At 37.0% G+C, this 20,297-nt stretch overlaps 1 pseudogene; it reads left to right on the top strand.

Annotated features, from left to right (window-relative positions):
* Positions 1-1,230: 1,230 nt before the first annotated feature.
* Positions 1,231-20,297, top strand: part of LOC105998700 — a 32,947-nt pseudogene continuing 13,880 nt past the window's right edge.

The following is a 20,297-nucleotide window of genomic DNA, read 5'->3' as shown; positions in this document are numbered from 1 at the left end:
TTGATAGTTTAGCTCTTTTCTGATTGTTAGCAGTAAGACTTATTCTATATGTTGTTCTGTGGCAGAGCTTGCTATAGAATCATTCATAAATAACACTTTGCTTCTGAATATTGCATTTAAATTAAACTTTCCTTTGTTAACCTGATGTGCGATATAAACACGTAACATAAACTTGATGACTGAAAACACAAGAATTATTTTTAACAAAAGTGTAACTATTTGCCCTAATATAATGGCAACACAATGTTGAATACCAAATCCAAGACAAAAGCCTTTTGCTGTGGTGCATGTGGTAAAAGGGAAAACAAACTCTCCCTTGATTTAGGTATCTGATTCTCATTCATGACAAATACCCTTCATGTCCTTAGATCTTTATACATGCACAAGATACTATGTACACATTTCCTTCTAATTCAGGGAATATTTAATATGTTCCTTGACAAAGAAGCAAACATTGAATGTGTGGAAGTCTTAAGTTTTGAAACACTCCTCCTTAATTTCTTTCCTCATTATGTAGCTGTTTCTTTTTTTTAATTTAATTTAATTTTATTTGTGAACATACTGTACAGAGGGGTTACAATTACATGGGCAGGATAATGCATACATTTCTTACCAAGCATTGCAGCCTCCTCCTTTGTTTACCCTTCACATCCCTTCCCAGCCTCCCCCCTCCCAATCCCAATCCCAATCCCAATCCTTCCCCTCCCCCCGCCCCCCCCCACATCGACGTTGTAAAGCTCGTTTTGGACATGACAACTTGTACTTCTCATTGTTGCAGCAGGTCCACTTGTATCCTTAAACGACTTGTTTTTCCCCATCTCCTCCACAAGTTATACTGACATCAAATAAGTGAAGTAAGTCAGGCCCAAAGAAACATAGGTCCCATGGTTTCCCTTATTTGCAATATCTAGTATATGTATGAGTCAAGCGGAAAAGATCAGATAATGTGATGTTAAGAAAATGAACCCTTAGATATGTATTTTAATGTTTTTTTCTTTCATGCATGTGTTTCTAACGCATTTATAAGATTACTTCTTTGTTGCTTTGTATGTCCCTCCCCCACAGTATAACCCCTGCTTTCACTATATTTGATGGAGCTTTTTCTTTAAGAACTATCAGTGTGTTTTGGCCTTGGCTTTTGCTATTGAGGAGATCAACAAGAATCCTCATCTTTTACATAACTTGACTCTGGGATTTGATATCTATGATGATGAATTCAGAACTTGGAAGATGTTTAAGAATCCCTTCGTTTGTCTCTTTGGGAATTACAAGATTCCAAACTACTCCTGTAAAAGAGACAGCAGGTCTATAGCAGTACTTACAGGACCATCAGAAATAACATCTGACCAGATTGGGATATTGCTGGGACTCTACAAATTTCCACAGGTGAGGGTGAAAGTTGAGGAAGGATAGAAAAATGTCTAATTTCATACGATTTCAGGATTTAGAAGAAAATGACAGGAAGAGCCTGGAGTCACAAACAAATCAAGTTTTGTGGTATCAAAGGATAATTACTCAAAGATAGTGAAGATACATATTTTCACATTTTGTAAAAAGAGAAAAGATTTGAGCAGACAAATGGATAATTTATTGTTTCAACCCTCATCAATAAATTTCTTTAATAAATCAGGAAATGGAAAGGACTTTGCAGTGTACTGACTGAGCAGGATACTGATGGACCACGTCAGTAATCCTAGGTAATCAGGAAAGTTGTATCTCCAATTAACCTACAAAGAGTACCAGGTGAATGTATGACTCAAATGGTACATCAAAAACTTGAGGGAAATTGCCAAGGAAGTGCAAGAAGCCATATTTGTACCCCCGTACTGATATTCATATGTACACACACACACAAATACACGCGCGCACACACGCACACAAAAGATACTATGTTGAATGAAATAAATCAGGCTCAGAATGAGAAAGGGCATACTATGTTGAATGAAATAAATCAGGGTCAGAATGAGAAGGGGTAAATGTGTTCTCTCATATGTGAAAGTTAGATCTAACATACGAACATGTAATATGAATTACCTCTGGAACACATACATAGACACACACACACATGCACACACACACATATATATATATCTGACTAAAGTATTGTATACAGAGGGGTGGAAATCCATGGTGGAACTTTTCTGATCTATTGACAGTACAAAAAATAAAGACAAAGATGAGGCAACAATGCTTGATAGGAAATATACTCATTACCTTGCTCCTGTAACTGTAACCTCTCTGTATAGTAATTTTATAATTAAAAACTTATTAAAAATGAACACTAAAAAGATGAAATATATCTTGTTGGGTAGGTGTTAAGGAAAAATGCCATGGAATATGGAATGGTGAAAAACAACATGATATACAACGGGCATATATGAAAATGGATTTAGGAGTGGGTCAGGTTGATGTAGACGGGAAGAATTGATGGAAATTCTGACAAACATCACTAGATAATTACAAGTCAATTGATATGTTCTGCAACTTTTCAAAAACAAATTATTTTTCAAAAACTAAAAAAGAATCATATCTTCCACCTACTTCAACTGGTTCTTAACAGAATTCAAGATTGAGATTACAATGCATGGAAATCTTCTCATTCATGGAGCATCCAATTTTCTTTCTTTTTAGTTTACCTTTGGACCTTTCGATCATGCCCTGAGTGACCATGTCAAATTTCCTGCTCTCTAACAGATGGCTCCAAAGGACACATCAATAGCGACAGCCATGGTCACATTACTGCTTCACTTCAACTGGAGCTGGGTGGGAGTATTGGCCACAGAGAATGAGCATAGTACATGATTTCTTGATGAATTGTAAGAAGAGATGGCCAAAAACAGAGTTTGTGTAGCCTATGAGTTAATGATCTCAACCCAAGAGGTGGCATATGTATTCAAACTCATGGCAATTCATAAAGAGATAAATCTATCTTCAGCAAGTGTCCTCATCATATATGGTGATAATGATTCACTGATACTTTTCATGGTATTTATTGAGCAAATTTTTATTCATGGCAAAGTTTGTATCATGAACTCTCAGTGGGATTTCACCATGAAGACGAAATATTTCATGCTAGGCTCATTGCATGTACCTCTGATTTTTACACACCATCATGTAGATGTTTTTGGATTCACAGATTTTGTCAAGGCAGTTAAGCCTTCCAAATACCCAGAAGACATTTTTTTGCCAGGCTGTGATTTCTTTCTTTTAATTGCTCAGATTCTGAGTCTGACTGTGTGACATGGGACAACTGTGCTCATGATGCCTCTTTAGATTGGTTGCCTGGACATATTTTTGAAATGACTATGTCTGGAGACAGTTACAATATATAAAATTCTTTGTATGTTATGGCCCAGGCTCTCCATGAGATGCTTCTTCATCAAACAGAAGTTCAACCCATGGGGGATAGAAAAGAAACATGGCTTTCACCTGAACATGTAATTTCTTCTATGTTGGGGTACACACATCAGGAGCAAAGGCAGTTCATAGATTGTTTTTTTACTGTAGGAAATTAAATATTCCTGTGTGTTTCTGTATGTGTATATGTATATGTAATTTGTGTATATGTATATATATGTTTGTATTAATATGTTATATACAATTTGGTTGTTGAAATGAATGAATATTCAGTATTTGAAACAATTTTCTGAACTCTTAAGCTTTTTTCTTCCACTGTGAGCTCAAAATTGAACAAATGTAGATTCACATTTAACAATTGAATATTTCAGGGGATTTTCAAAACCTTGTATGTTTCTTTATGTTTCAATGTGTTTGAGGTACTCTAGACCTGTGTGAATATTAAAACAACAGGCTAGAAATGAGGCTAAACTATATTCCATATTCCTATAAATTAATTTTGGCCAATGCAGGGACTTGAACACAGTGCCTAGACTATAACCTGAGTGTCTTAGTGCCCAAGGATAGTGCTCAATCACTAGAGCACACCGTTTCTTCTGGCTTTTTCCAAATTGTTTATTGGAGACATGGGTCTCACTAACTTTTCTGCCCAGGCTGGCTTCCAAGTATGATACTCTGATCTGAGCCACCTGAGTAGCTGTGATTACATCTGTAAGGCACCAGCAACTAGCTCTGAATTCCTTTAGTTACTAATAATCTCAACATGTTCATAGCTAGTGTTTAGAAAACTGCAAGTTGAGCTTTTCCCTACGAGTCTCTTCATCATAGCAAAGGATGACCTAATGAACAGAATTACCGATATTTTTTATGGGACCAAGTTTCATACAACTTTTGGAATTAAACATTTAGCAACTTCAAATTATAGACATGCATAAAATAGTGGTTGTGGCAAGGTAGAGTAAAATTATTTCTCTGGAAAAAAATGTTTCTAATCCTTTTCTGAGTAATCAGAAAAGATTTTCAGAGTGATTATTTTTATTCCTCCATAGTTTTTCTTCTGAGATACTTAATTAGATGTCTCTACTCTACTATTTTTGAATTCAGAATCAGAGATTAAAGGCAATCAGGAGTGCCTCTTACTTCAGGTTTTTTGTCTTATCTCTGGGATTTACTTCACTATAAGTTGATGTCTTTCTTTTAGCTGCACAGTTTTCTGAAGAACATCCAGTTTTACAGTCCTACTAGAGATCAAGTGATTTGGGATGAGAAAAGGAAATTGGAGCCAGAGTATGACATTCTGAATATTTGGAACTTTCCAGAAGGGTTGGAACTTGCAGTGAGAATAGGGAAATTTTCTCCATATGCTCCACATGGCAGTCAACTGTCTTTATCTGAAGATATGGTAGAGTGGGCCATTGGAACTACAGAGGTGAGTTGCATCAAATCCTAATAATTTTAAGCACACACACATCAGAAAGAGAAACCATTTAAATTTGTACCCGGTTGAGAGGCATCAAATTTCTCTAATTATCCTAGCAACTAATAGAGATAAGATGGTAATATCATAGTTCAGTGCCAGCTCATTCAGGAAACTCTGTGAGACTCTTATCTGCAATTAACCTCCAAAAATCTGTAAGTGGAGCTGTGTCTCACCCAGTAGATTGCTATCCTTGAACAAAAATACCTCACGTCTGGTGCCCAGGTCTTGATTTCAAGTCCTAGGATCAGAACAAAAGAGTTAAATGTGTTTCTACATATTCATTTTGAATATTGTCAGAAGATGTAAATTACATATGTGTCAGTAGATACCTAACACTGAGATAAAGTACCTGAGGAGTTAAGTCATGTGTTTTAAAGTTTTCTTTTGCTCCTTTCTGTGAAGATTCATTCAATGGTTAATTTATCTGCTACTTAAATGTGTTTGATTAGAGGAACCACGGAAGTCACCTGTAAGCAGATTCTCCCTCATGACCACTGGAAAGTAAAGTGAAATGGTCCTGGGACTGATATAACCCTACAAAGTGGAGGGCTCCTACGTTCTCTTTCCATTGTCAAGGTGGAGTAGGAGAAAGTATATAATGACATGAATTCAAGGACATCCCATATGGTTGTGCACTAGAAATTACTTTCTCACCACTATTTTCCACTTTTTAATAATCCCATACATTTCAATAATTCAACAGACTACAAAGCATCATCGAAGCACATAACCTTTAGGAATCATGGAGTATGGTACTTATAACAGAATTCAATAAATTGACTGCACTTACCTGTTTAAAAAATTATGTTTAAACATCCAGTGTGTTCACTGTGGCTGTTTCCACAGTGTTGGCCAAAACACTTCCACAGGGCGAAAAATGAGGTGGCTGCTGGTATCAGGGGCTCCTAACTTCATCATCCCCATCTGCACCATCATCCAGGTTGACCCTGTGTGGACTGTGGCTGGGAATCTCTCCTCCCTTTGTGGACACAGATGCACACTCTGAGCATGGCCACATCATCATCCTGTGCAACAAGGGCTCCCTCATCGCCTTCTATGGTGTCCTGGCATACCTGGGCTCCCTGGCCCTGGCCAGCTTCACTGTGGCTTTTCTGGCCAGGAACCTGCCAGGCATCTTCAATGAAGCCAGGTTCATGACCTTCAGCATGCTGGTGTTCTGCAGTGTGTGGCTCACCTTCCTGCCTGTCTACCACAGTGCCAAGCGGAAGGTCATGGTGGCTGTGGAGGTCTTCTCAATCTTGGCCTCTGGGGCAGGCTTCCTAGGTTGTATATTTGCCCCCAAGTTTTACATCATCTTATTAATGCCAAATAGAAATTGTCTGCATGGTTTTAGGGATAAAAGGACAAATAGGCACTCAAGATTAAGCACATAGGTTCGATTAGATCAGTGTATAGATGGTTTTATCTAAATCTTCAGTAATTATCTCTTATTTTATGGTATATATTATGGATATTTTGCTTCAAAGACTAAGGATCTAGTGTACATTTTCATAGCAGAAGTAGTCACCAATGATGGTCATCACAATTTAAACAGGAGTTTTCAATCTATGTTTTTGATTCCACCTATTTAATCTGAGCTTAATACTATCATCACCTCATCTTCATTAATTTCTTTTCACTCCTGTGTTTCTCATGAACTTTTCCAAAATTTTCAGGATATTAACTTCCTGTCTGCATACCACCACATTGCAGAGTCCTCAAGTCCATTTTATTAATATTTTCCTCTTCACAAATTTACATCTTGTAATGTTGTCTTTAGATATTGCTTTGTTCAGTACTTGTATATTTCTACTCACACATTCTCCTCTTCAAATTATCCTGAATCTCTTTTGTGGGACCTTCCTCTCTGTCCCAGTCTCTCTTTCTCTTTGTCTCTCTCCACCTCCTTTTTTGTCTTCTTCTTCCTTTTCTCACCTCTTCCCACATACACGTTAGGAATGACTTGTGTGTGTTAGAAAAACTAAACTTTGATTTAAGATATCAATTGATAAGATTTTTTTGAATTTCTTTGTATGGTTAAAGTCCATCATTCATAATAGTAAGCCCAATCTTGCCTGAATATGCTCTTTATTTTATGGTTTATTAATCATGGTTTATTAATTTGCAAAGATATTTGAATATTAAATATATGTAAGGTTACTTCCTGTAATATTCTCACGTCTAACAGTCTGTTAAAACAGAAAAATTTTTACTTGCCACATTTCAGGACTCATGATAAGCACAGCTTTACTCATTGTTTAAATAGTTTGATTTAGTGGGCTTTATAGTATGTTTACAGAATCACATATTTAAGAGATATGGACACAATTGCACTCACTTGTGTGTTCAAGAGTTCTTTTCAAGTTACTTTTTATTGAATTATTATATATATTCATATATGTATATATTATAGTTAAAATACCCTACAGAGAGGTTCCAATTACATGGACAATTAATGAGTTCTTATTAAGCATTGTTGTCTCCTCCTTTGTTTGCCCTTCCCATTCTTTCCCATCTCCTCCATCTCCCCCAGTCCTGCCCTACCCTGGGCCAAAGTTGTAAAGTTAGTTTTTTGACATAACATCTTGTACATCTCATTGTTGCAATGGGTCGACCTGTATCTCTATTTAAACAATATGTTTTTTCGCTTGGCTCCACAAATTATACCAACATCAAATACAGTGGAAACAGGGGTTATACCAAGGAGGAAGTACATTCAAATCAACAAAGAAATCATCTTATAAATATGTTAGAAACAATCGAAAGAAAGAAAAAAGTCTTAATATCTTGGGGCTAATTTTGCCCAACATCAGTTTATCTGACCATCTCTGCTTGTCTCAGATATATATTAGTAATTGAAAATAAGGGAAACCATGGGACCTATGTTTCTTTGGGCTTGGCTTACTTCACTTCATATAACTTTTTCCAAGTCTTTCCATTTCCTAACAAATGGGGCGATGTCATTCTTTCTGATAGAGGCATAGAATTCCATTGTGTATATATACCACATTTTCTTGATCCATTCATCTATGGGAGGGCATCTGGATTGGCTCCATATCTTAGCTATGGTAAATAATGCTGCAATAAACATAGATGTACTGGTAGCTTTAACACAGTCTTGTTTGTGATCATTTGGGTAAATGTCCAAAAGTGGGATTGCTGAGTCTTAGGGGAGCTCTGTGTGGAGTTTTTTGAGGAACCTCCATACTACTTTCCAAAGTAGTTGAACAAGTTTACACTCCCACCAACAATGCAGTAAGGTTCCCTTTGTCCACATCTCCTCCAGCATCTGTTGTTATTAGAGTTCTTGATTTTTGCCAATCTAACTGGGATGAGATGGTATCTCAATGTTGTTTTGATTTACATTTCTTTTATTGCTAGGGAGGTTGAGCATTTCTTCATGTGTCTATTGGCCATTCTTCTTTGCTATTCAGAGAAAGTTTCTCTTTATGACTTCAGCCCACTTATTTACTGGGCAGTTTTTTCTTTGAGGATTTATTGTTGGGGTATTTAATTTTTTTTGGGGGGGTCTGGTTGTCGGGCCTGAACTCTTGACCTCTCCTCTGTCCCTCACCCCTTCAGCTCAAGGCTAGCACTCTACCACTTGACCCACAGCGTCATTCCTGCTAAATGACTCTTTTGTTTTCTTCCAAGGCCTGAGTTGGAGCAAGCTACTCAGCTTGGCCTTTGTCAACATCAAAGATATGGATCTCTGGTGGTGGGGGAGGTGGCCTTCCCTCCTCTGCTCCCTGAGAAGGAGTGAGGATGTCAGGGTTCTACTTATGCCAGAGTCTTGGTTCCTGGGCCATATCTGGTCTAGCATCTGTTGGATGAAGATACCTGCAGCTTGTGAGTTCTTGCAGGTGTTGAGTAGAATCTGTTCATCTGCTGCATCTGGTGCCTTTGTCCCGGATTCTCTCTGTTTTAGGTATGACCCCTATGGCAGCTACCATTGCCATAGCATCCATCGCCACTGCAGCTACTGGCAAGTGCTCAAATCTGTCTCCTTGCCTGGATTTTCTCTCTCTGACCACACTCTCTGTATTGTGATGGCACACTTGGTGTGATTGTCTTGGCTAGGACTGTTCATTGGTACACTAAAACTGCTTTCTATGTGAGAGCTTGTTTAGCCTCCAGCTTCTCCTCCACCATCTTCCCATTCTTTCTCTTCATGTTTCTTCTCATATTAATTCAATTGTTTTATGCATACTTGTACTTATTGCCCATACTGGCCTTTACCTTTTTCTCTCAAGGCTTCCTTACCACTTCAACCACAGCTCCATTTCTACTTGTTGGTCTGTTATTGGAAATAAGAGTATTGACAGCAACTGTTCTTCACTCCTGTAATCCTAGCTACTTAGTAGGCTGATATTTGGGGATTGCAGTTCCAAACCAGGGCAGGAAGGAAAGGCCAGCACACTCTCTTCTCCAATTAACAAATGGAAACCTGGAATTGGTGCTGAGGCTCAAGTTGTAGAGTCCTAGTCTTGAGCTGAAGAGCTGAGGGACAGTGCACATTATCGACAAAAAAAGGGACTCATATACTTTGCTCCACTGGCTGATCTCAAAAGTATTCTCTCATTTACATTTGTATGAAATAAATGGCTATGTTACTATAGCTATTTATAAATTGAATTTTAAGTTGACAATATAACAATGTTAGGCAAAAATTTCATGTGCTTGTTCTTTTGTTGTTTAAAAAAAGAAAATGCAATTAATTGTCAACTTCTTCACTATGGTAACCAAGATATAATCAAAATACCCTTCAGTTACTATTGAGTTTTTGACCATCTTCTCTATTTATTTAAGGAACTTCATTAATAGAGTTGAGTTTATATTATTGAGAAAAATGCAGAATCCTCATTGTGTCATGTGAAATTTTTGGAAGAATTTTTTTCTATGTTAGGATTTCCATAATTTTACACAACACTTTTTCTCTTAAATGAAGGAATGAAAAGAATGTACACATTGATGGATTGATTGTTGAAGTAAGATTGGATGGATGGGAGCAAAGGAGAAAGTAAATGCATGTAAAGAAAAGTTCATAGATAAATAGGTAGAAGAATGGAAGTAAGAAAGGAGCAAGAAAATACAGCCATATGAAAGTTTTTTGTAACCCATTGTAACACTGAAATTTACAAGTCACTTTGTTGAAAAATGAACTTTACAATATAGGTAGGGGTGAGGGGTATAGTTGTGGAGGTGAGAGGGAAGGGATGATAGGATAAAAACAAAGGAGGAGGCAACCAATGCTTGATAGGAAATGTACTAATTAGCTTGCTCATGTAACTTTAACCCTTTTGTATAGTATTTTTACAATTAAAAAAACAAAAAAATTGTTCATGAAACTAAGGTGAGAGACCTCAGTTGGGTAGGACATTGGGGCCAGCTACATCGTTAAGCTTTCCTTTTAGCTGTCGGTGGAATCACAGCTCAGCAGGTTCCAAGGAGGGAAAGAATGGGCAAGAGCAGAATAAACTGAATTGATGGTTGATTTAGGTGAAGTAAAAGAAACAGACTTGGTAAGAATTATGTGTGTGGGGGGTCTAAGGGCTCAGAACCCTAATACTTTCATTGAAGATTGCATTGATCTCGTATGTTGGAAAATGGGTGCTTAATTGAGTCAATTATAGAGTGACACCTCTCAAAAGTCACCTACTGGGATAAATGTTTTCAGACCAAGAAATGGCCTGAAAGCTGTAATAAATAATCACAAATATATGTTAAACCCATTCAACAAAGTAGTCAATACACCAGCAATCACTAGAGTGAGAAGTCAAGGAACCCATCTAATTCCAAATAGTACCTAATACAACTGATACAAAGTATCTTAAATGTCAAGGAATAAATGTAAACCAAGAAAGTGAAAGACATCTACAAAGAAAAGCATTGGTTTTTCAAAAAAGTAGAAGACATAAGAAGAAAAATTTTCCATTGGGCATACATTGGGAAAAGGACTATTATGGAAATATCTGCACTGAAAAACAAAGGAGTGGGTAATAATGCTAGGTAGGAAATGGGCTAATTACCTTACTCATGTTACTGTAACCTTTTTGTACAGTACTTTACAATTAAAAATATATATTTAAACTAAAAACTAAAAAATAAAATATATGTATCACTCAAAATTATATATACATACATACTACATACATTATACATACTAATATACTGTATAAATATACAGTAACTTTACAATAAAATATATATTTAAAATAAAAAATAAAAACTAAAATATATGTATCACTCAAAATCATATATACATATATACATACATTATATATATCATATATATGATATATACACCTATCTATATCATAAAAATATAATATGTATCTATATATCTATATCTATATCTAAATCTGTATCTATATCTATATCTACATAACTGAGGTCTGGAATCTTCCCAGATGTCCTTCAATGGATAAAGGGACCAAGAATGTGGTCTACATACACAATATTTTTTTGTTCATTCATAAGAATGAATGATGTACCATTTGTAATGAGATGCAAAAACTGGAAAAACTGTATACTACCTGAGGTAAGTCTGGCCCAGAGTAACAAAGGATGAATGTTTTCCTTTATGTATGGAAGCTAGAATTAGTTTATAAATAAAAGCTTGGGTGATATGCAAGTTTATTGAAATGTATTAACTGAAATACAGTAGATTCAAGGGAGATTTAAAACAATGTAATTCCCTACAAAGGAAAAGTCAACTTTCTGCAAAATAAAAACCAGGAAACAGATACTCCAAGAGCTGGAATCAAGTTAGGGAAAAGGGGTAGACAAATGGAGAGGAGAATGCAGTCATACACCAAATATATATCCTAAAAAATGAAAAGATGGAAGAAGTGGATAGAGGAGGGATGAGTGAAATGTTGAAAGGGGGGCATTGATCAATTTATATATAGTATTCATAAATTGCTTTGAAAATCCAACTCCAATGTACAATGTCTTAAAAACAATTTAAATTCCAAAACTAAAAATGAAAAAGTGAAGAGTTTTTGTAAGTGTTTTGATGTTTCCACGTATGCATATAACATACTCTTTTTAGGCACACAAAAAATAATATCCATCAATACCATCCCTTCTTAAAATGATATTTACAGGTCTCATTATCCCATTTTCCTAAATGTATATTAAGTACATTGATCATGTGGAAGCTGTTACATCTCCATTGACCTTCTGCCTCCATCGTAAGCCATGACCTATATTTCATTCCTACCATTCATTTTTGTTGACCATTTTTGTGCCAGTACTATGGCATGAATTCAGGGCCTGAGTGATAACCCTTAGCTTCTTTGTGGAGTGTGCAGATTCTTTCATGTTGATCCACACCCACTTTTGCACTGCTTTTTGAGGACCATGATAGGCAGTTACTATAGAATGAGCCCTATCTCCAGCCCATCTTTGAGAGTATTTTTTTGATTGTATCTTACTTTTGCTATATGCCCGTGCCTGGGCTCCAATCTTTCTATTAACGCTTGTTGCCACAGCTGGAATGACAGGCATAGGCCCCAACATCCAGCTTCTTCACTTTACACAGAATCTGAGGATATTGTTTTTAGCCTGGACTGGCTTGGAATCACTCTCCTCCTGATATCAGCCCTCCTTCTCAGCACACTCAACTCACATACACCCACACAGATGCACACAAACACTCATAGACACATAGACACATGCAAACAGACACCCACACATAGTTTGCATATAAAACATGTACCAACTCACACTGCTATTGATTAAGAGGGTCTCATGAAAGTTGTGCCTAAGTTGTCTCTGAACTGGGATCCCAATCTCAGCTATGTGAGTATATTGCACTTCAGTCATGAGCCTCTATTTTGGCTCAGTTCTTTAGTGTGCTGGGTATGGAACCCAGGATCTAAAACTTAGCCACAGCCTAGGCCATATTGATCAAGTTTTGCTCTTCTTTCTTAAGCGATTGCAGTACTACTTAGAAAATCATTACCTCTGTCTGTTACTTCAAGTGTTTCCCTTATTTATCTCTCTGAAGTTTCATGTTTGAAGATCTTAAGTTGAAGACTCTGATGGAATGACAGGAAAGTATTTCCAGTCTTCAACAAGTGGCAATGCAGTTTTACAAACAAAATTTGTTACAGAAGCAATCTTGTGTCCACTACTTGTAATTGGCCATGTTGTCAACAATCAGTTGATTGTAGCTATGTGGGATTGTTTTAGATCATCTATTATGTTTACTAGTTTCCAGTTGTTCTTGGCACTAGTGTCAATTGACTTGGTTTCGATGGTAGTGTAGTATAGATTTAAATCAGGTCTACCATATTTACAGCATTGTGATTTTTCCTTATGGTTTTGTTCTTTCATTGTGTGAATCCAAATAAATTTAAGAGATTATTTCTTGTCAAGGACAACATTGGAATTTGGAAGGAAATGAATCCGGGAGTTTGTAAATCAGGCATTTCAACAATATTTGTGTTCATCCATAAAAATGGGAGGTGCTTCCTGTTTTATTCTCTGATTCTTTCTTCTATGTCCTCTGGTTCTCAAGATTGGTCGAGGACTTTGATGCCTTAGGATGAATTTCCCTTAGACAGCTTTGGAGGCTGCGGCAAATGGGGTGTTACCTGAGTGTCTTTCTTTATCAGTGAATTTGTGTTGTGGTAAGCCTTCTGCTGGCATCTTTATGGCATTGAAATATGTGATATCATTTGAAAAGAGGGATTTTTGCCTGCATATGGTGTGTGTGAACTTACTCTCTAAGTACATTGTCTTCATAACTTCAGTTAACAACTCAAAGACAGACTTTTTCTGGCCATTTCACCATTCACATGACATGGCATCATCTCATTCAATCCAGTTGCATTATCCTAAATGACTTTCATGCAAATAGTTTCTAGACATAAACTTTGGACAAATTTTAAGCAAGTTAACTCCATCTCTGGAGCCTCACTATCTGTGGTCTTGGATGAAATCACAGCACCTGGGTTGAAGAAGGCAAATTTGCAAATATTTTTTCTAACTCATGTTTTTCTTCCCCAAGCAAGGCTACAAATACAGAGTCCCTGGGAATAGTCTTACACAGTATTTCTGAGGACTCACAGAGGCTTTGATTAGAGGTGAGCTATAGTGTAGATCTCTGTCAATAAAAGACTCATGTGCATACATACAAAGATATATGAATATACGTAGCTGAAACTGTGGGCCTCACTTCCTGCCAGCATTTCTGCTTGGCAGATGTTTCAGGGATGTTCCCTTTGGCTTTCACATTCCTCCATCCCTGTCAGGTCCTTGGCTGGCACTAGCTGCTTTTCTACAATGAAGCACCTAGCACACATGGATGGAGATGTGACAATCACTGGGTTTTTCCGTCTCTACATTTTGGGAATAGATCACAATAGCAGTCATGCTTCCAGGCAAGAAGAAAACAAGGTGTAAGTAATTTAATATTTTATTTTCATTACTGTTTTATTTTGAGGATGTTTGATGGGTGAGGGAACTCTGTGTGCACACATCAATAATCTGTCTCCTCTATTCTGACCTCCATCCCTATTGCCCCAGGAGCAGCTCAGTTTCATTGTTTTGTCTTACATGTGATATTAATTGATTTTCTGCCTGCTAGCAGGAGAGGACTCTCTTTCCTTCCATATAGCTTCTCCTTTCCAGTTTTATAAGTTCTTTACTTTTCTGAAATAAGCCTGTATCTCCTCCATTTCAACGGTCACTGTGGAAAATGAAGTGATGTTAGTATAATCAACCTGAGTCACTGGTATGAGTTCTGGATTAAAAGGCTGCCACTTCATTTCCTTATCCCTTACACCTCACATTTGAGACCTTGGTTTTTAGTAACACGTATATTTTGAGAATGTTGATAAAATTTCCTATGGTTGCTCATGCCTATAATCCTAACTAATCATTGGGGTGATATCTGAGGATGGAGGTTTGAAGCCAACCCAGGCAGTAAAAGCTTTGCGCCATTTTTCTTCAGTTAACCAGCCAAATGCTGGAAATGAATTTGTAGCTCAAGTAACAGTGTGTTAGCCTTGAGCCAAAAAGCCCAAGAATAGTGCTGAGGAACAAATTTCATGCCTTAGAACTCAATTGCACATGTGCATGCGCGCGTTTGCGCACGCACACACACACACACACACACACACTCATTCACATACATACAATTTCTGAGTGTACACAAGCAGTTACTGTTCCAAATTAAGCCTTGTGGCATTGTTTCCTGTCAGATAGGCTCCATGATCCAAATGTTACCAGGAAGCTCAGTGTCATGAAAGATTCCTCGTGGGGGAGTTTACCTGCCCAAGATGAGTTCTTCATTCCTTGTGGCACATGCATATTCTTGAAGTTCTGACTGTAACAGTCTCCCACTAATAAGTGGCTATACTAAAAGAAAAAGAAAAGAAAGAAAAATGACTACACAGAGCTTCAAGATACTCTAGCCAACTATGTGATTCCTTCTGCAAAAGAAAATGTCATTTTCTCCATCATCAGCACTGCTTTTTAAGTGCTGGTACGATAACCATAGCCAGAGGCAGCTGCCCATAATTGAGAGCAAAGATCCCAAGATAGGAATTACTCTCTTCTGTGCTATAGAAAATCCATGGCTTCATTCTATATGTCACTGATAGGTTTATCTTTCTTACTTTCATCCTGGTCCTGGGATATTAAGGCCTGTGGGCTGTTCCTGAATATTTTTGCTGAAGGTTTGTGCTTTAGCACTTGAGCCACAGCTCTACTTCTGGCATTCTTTGTTGGTTAAATGAAGATAAGAGACTCAGAGCCATCCCTTCCCATGCTGCCTTGAAAACATGATGCTCAGGTCTCAGCCTAATGAGTAGTTCAGAAGAAAGATGTGAGGCACTACTGCCCAATTTTGCTTATTCTTTATATTTGACACTATATATGTATGTTTTGCTGTTTTTTATTCTTTTAATTTCCCAATATATATTTGAGTAGTTTTTGAAGCTGTTAATATAGACACATTGAGTAGTATGTTTTCAGCAGGTGGCTGTTTCTTTGCTACTCACAGATACAAAGTAATGTCTGGTCTGGGTTAGTAAAATTTTATGCATACTATTGACCACAGATAGAAATATTTATTGACTAGATAAATAGAACACTCCAGTTAGACATCAGTAGGCTAGGGATTTGACTAAAGTCTATACTGCCTGATCTTATCTGATGTTTGCCAATTTTGATACAATGTATGCCAAGTACCTGGTTCATGTTGTAGTTGATACTGCATGTCACACACTTGATTTTATTCACTCATTCTTTTATAATCATTTCTATATCATGCCACACTTCATTTTTTCTCTCCCATATGTCTAATGTCCTTTACCCATTTTCATATTTTGAGGTTCCTAAGAATAAACCACTGGTGATTGGTGATTGGCTTACTTTGGACTCTTGAATGCATTTTCATCTCAAAGCTGATACACTATCACTATACCTCCACTTCAAGCTTTCTGTTGGTTGACTGGAGATAAAATGTGCCCTGGAATTTTCTGTGACAGCTCACTTTCACTCAAGATCCTTAGCTTTGTGTTTCTTTTTAGCCAGGATGACAGGTTTAAGCCACCAGTAGAGATAGTTTTAATTTCCATTTTAAGTTGATGTTGTTGCACGGTGATGTTTAAATATCTAGTTTAAATTTTCTGCACAGGATGTCCAATTTTGACAGCATTATTCTTTCAGCCTATATTTTTGACCCCTCTATGAAATATTAGATGGCAAAAGTCTTTGAGTTCATATCATTGTCTTTTGCTCCATTGGTCCTCTGTTTTATCTTTTTGCCAGTACCATGTTGTTTTTATTACTGTGCCTCTCTAATAGAGCATGAAGTTCAGTATTGTTATTTGTCCAACATTGTTCTGAACACTAAGAATTGCTTTGCTTTCCTCAGTCTTTTCTAATTCTGTATGAGTATTTGGATTGCTTTCTCTGTCTCTGAATAATATTGTTGGAATTTTTGGAGATTGCCTCACATTCTTAAATTACTTTGGGCATTTTTTTCATTTTCACAATGCAAATTCTTCCAGTCCAAGAGCACAAAATATCTTTCCATCTTCTTAAGTCCTCCTCGCTTTCCTGTTTCAAATTGTTTATGTTTTCACTATAGTGGTCTTTCACCTATTGGTTCATTTCCAGGTATTTTATAATTTTGAGGCAATTGCAAATGGAGTGCTATTGTAATTTCAGCCTGATCTTCTGTCAATAGCATAAGGAAATGCTATTTTGTCAAAGTTCAGGATCAATTTTAGTACCTACGGAAGAGATTTTGGGCTCCATTAAGTACGGTGTATGTCATCTGTGAAAAGTGATGGTTTTACTCTTCCTTCCCTATTTGGTTCACCTAAATGCTTGTCCACTGCATAGTGTTCTTCTAGGAGTTCCAATACTATGTTCAAGAGGACTGCATAGAATGGACATTCTTGTTTCGTTCCTGAATTTAGGGGAAATATCTTTAGTTGTTCACCATTAAACATAAAACTGGCTGTAGATTTTTCATGTACAGTATTTCATTTTTATCATAAAAATGTTGTACAGAGGGGTTATAGTTACATCAATAGGGTAATGAGCGCATTTCATAGTGAGCATTCTTACCTACTTTATTTTCCCCCTACCATCAATTCCCTCCCCCATCCCCAACTCATCCTGGCTCCCCACCCCAACATTGTGTCATTCATTTTTAATATAATGTCCTGTACATGTCGTCATCACAATGAGTCAGCCTGCATCCCCATTTAAGCATTCTGCAATATCCCTTCCCCTCCTGAATTTACAAAAATGTATTTACAAGGTGCAGAATATTGGCATCACTTCCAGTGACAACAGGGGTTATATATACCATGGGGGAAGAACATACAATAGAAAAAACAGAATCACATAGTGCATTGTAAGTACATTAAAGACAATAGCAAGCAAGAAAAAAAACAAAAACCTCTTGTGTCCCTGTCTTGGGGTACATTTTGTTTAACATTATCTTATGTGGTTGTATAAACGTAGCCTTTGACCTTCCCTACATCATGGGATCTATATTTCTTTGGGCCTGGCTTACTACTTAATATAATTTTTTCCAAGTCTTTTCATTTCCTAATGAAAGAGACAATGTCATTCTTTCTGACAGAGGCATAGAATTCCATCATATATATATATATATATATATCACATTTTCTTGATCCATTTATCTACTGAGGGGAATTGGGGTTGGTTCCATATCTTAGCTATGGTAAATAATGCTGTGATAAACATGATTGTGCTGGTAGCTTTGGTATGACCTTGTTTGTGATCATTTGGGTAAATGCCCAAAAGTGGGATTGCTGAGTCATTAGGGAGCTCTATGTGGAGTCTATTGAGGAACCTCCACACTGCTTTCCAGAGTGGTTGAACAAGTTTACACTCCCACCAACAAAGCAGTAGGATTCCAGTTTGGTCACATTCCCTCCAGCATCTGTTTTTACTAGATTTTTTAAACAAGCTTTTATTGTGAAAATACCATACAGAGCAGTTACAATTACATGAGTAAGATAATGAGTGCATTTCTTATCCAGTATTGTTGCCTCCTCCGTTGTTTTCCCCTTGGTTAAAGCCATTCTAGCTGGGGTGAGGTAGAATCTCAGTGTTGTCTTGATTTGCATTTCTTTTATGTTTAGAAAGGTCGAGAATTTTTTCATATGTCTATTGGCAATTCTTAGTTCCTCTTCAGAGAAGTCCCTATTTAAGTCTTAAGCCTATTTTTTAATCGCGCAGTTGTATGTTTGAGGATTTGTTGTTGTGGGATTTATTTTTTTGTGTTCCAGGTTTATTTTAGATATAAGACCCTTATCCATAGTAGGGCTATTGAAGATCTACTCCCCATCCATGGGCTTTTTGTTTATCTTGCTAGCTATGTCCTTTGCCTTGCAGAAGCTCTGCAGTTTTATGCAATCCCATTTCTCCAACCATTCTTTGATTTGTTGTGCTTCTGAGTCTGTATTAAGAAAATGTCGGCCTGTGGCAAGGAGCCCTAGGGTTTCTCCTGTTTTTATGTAATGTATTCAGGGTATTTGCTTTGAAGAGAAATCTTCCAAAGATTCCTAGCTTCTCCAGACCTTTGATCATAAATAGGTGTGGATATGTCAAAGGTGTTTTCTGCTTCAGTTGAATTAATCATATCAATTTTGCTGTTGCTTCTGCTGATGCACTATATTAATTGACTTAGGTATGTTAAACCAGATTTACCTCCCAGGTATGAGTCCTCTTTGATCATTATATATTATTTGCTAAATCAGTTGTTGGATTCTATTTGCCAGTATTTTGTTGAGAGTTATTGCTTCAATGTTCATTGAGGAGAATGATATAGTGTTGTGTTTCCTCAGTGTGGCCTTTTCTTGTTTGGAGATGAGTGTAATGATGGCTGTATAGAATGAGTAGTGTTCACTCCCTTTCTATTTCATTGAAGAGTTTAAGGAGTACTGTTGAAAATTCTCCTTTAAAGGTATTTTAGAATTTGGCTGTAAAGCCATCAGGTGCTGAGCATTTCTGGGGAGTGCAGTCTGTTATTGCCAATACAATTTAATTGCTTGTGAAGGGCCTGTTTAATTTACTTATGGGTTTATAATTTATTTATCACATTTACTTGTTATGGTTGAGTTGATATGCTGAGAGTTTACACATACATGAGTAAAGAGTACAATTCTTTTTGAATCATGTCTATTCTTTCCTCACTCTCTATCAGCCTTTCCCACCTATTCCCACCTACCATGTATCCAGTTCATTTTCTACACAATGTCTAGTGAATATCACTGTTGCGATGTTTCACTGTGTCCCTCTGTTTCTCTGACTAATATTCCCTTCTCAAATCACAGAAACTTATATCAAAGAAAATGGGTACCAAAATCAGAAACTGTAACCAGAGGGAATAAACCAGGGCAGAAACAGAAGAGAAAAGTAATTACAACTTTGCCAGAGGGGGATAATAGGGGATATGGGGGGAGGAGGGGGAGTTTGGACGGGATAGGAAAGGGAAACAAAGGAGGAGGCAACAATGCTTGATAAGAAATGTACTCATTATCTTGCCCATGTAGTTGTAACTCCTCTGTATGGTATTTTCACAATTAAAAAACAAAAGTAATGTTTCCTGCGGTGTTGAATGAGCTACTTCATTTATCTGTTGACCATTTATTCTTCCTCTGAGAAGTTTCTCTTAAGGTCTTTAGCCCCTTTTTTTGATTGGGTTGTTGAATTTGGGAATTTTGTTTTGTGGTGTTAATTTTTGAGCTCTAGGTATATGTTAGTTATGACCACTTAGTCTGATGCATAGCTTGTCAAGATTTTTCTCCCATTCTGTCGGCTATTCATTTGTCTTCCTAGCTATGTCCCTTACTATGCAGACTCTCTTCAATTTAATAGAGTCCCATTTATCCAATTTTTCTTTGATTTGTTGTGATTCTGGATCTTTGCTTAGAATGTTTTAACCTGTGGCTAGAAG

This window comes from Dipodomys ordii, unplaced genomic scaffold, assembly GCF_000151885.1.
Source record: "Dipodomys ordii isolate 6190 unplaced genomic scaffold, Dord_2.0 Scaffold171, whole genome shotgun sequence".
Classification (NCBI taxonomy): domain Eukaryota; kingdom Metazoa; phylum Chordata; class Mammalia; order Rodentia; family Heteromyidae; genus Dipodomys; species Dipodomys ordii.
The sequence above is the reverse complement of the archived record's forward strand: the minus strand, read 5'-3'. Positions and strand labels throughout refer to the sequence as shown.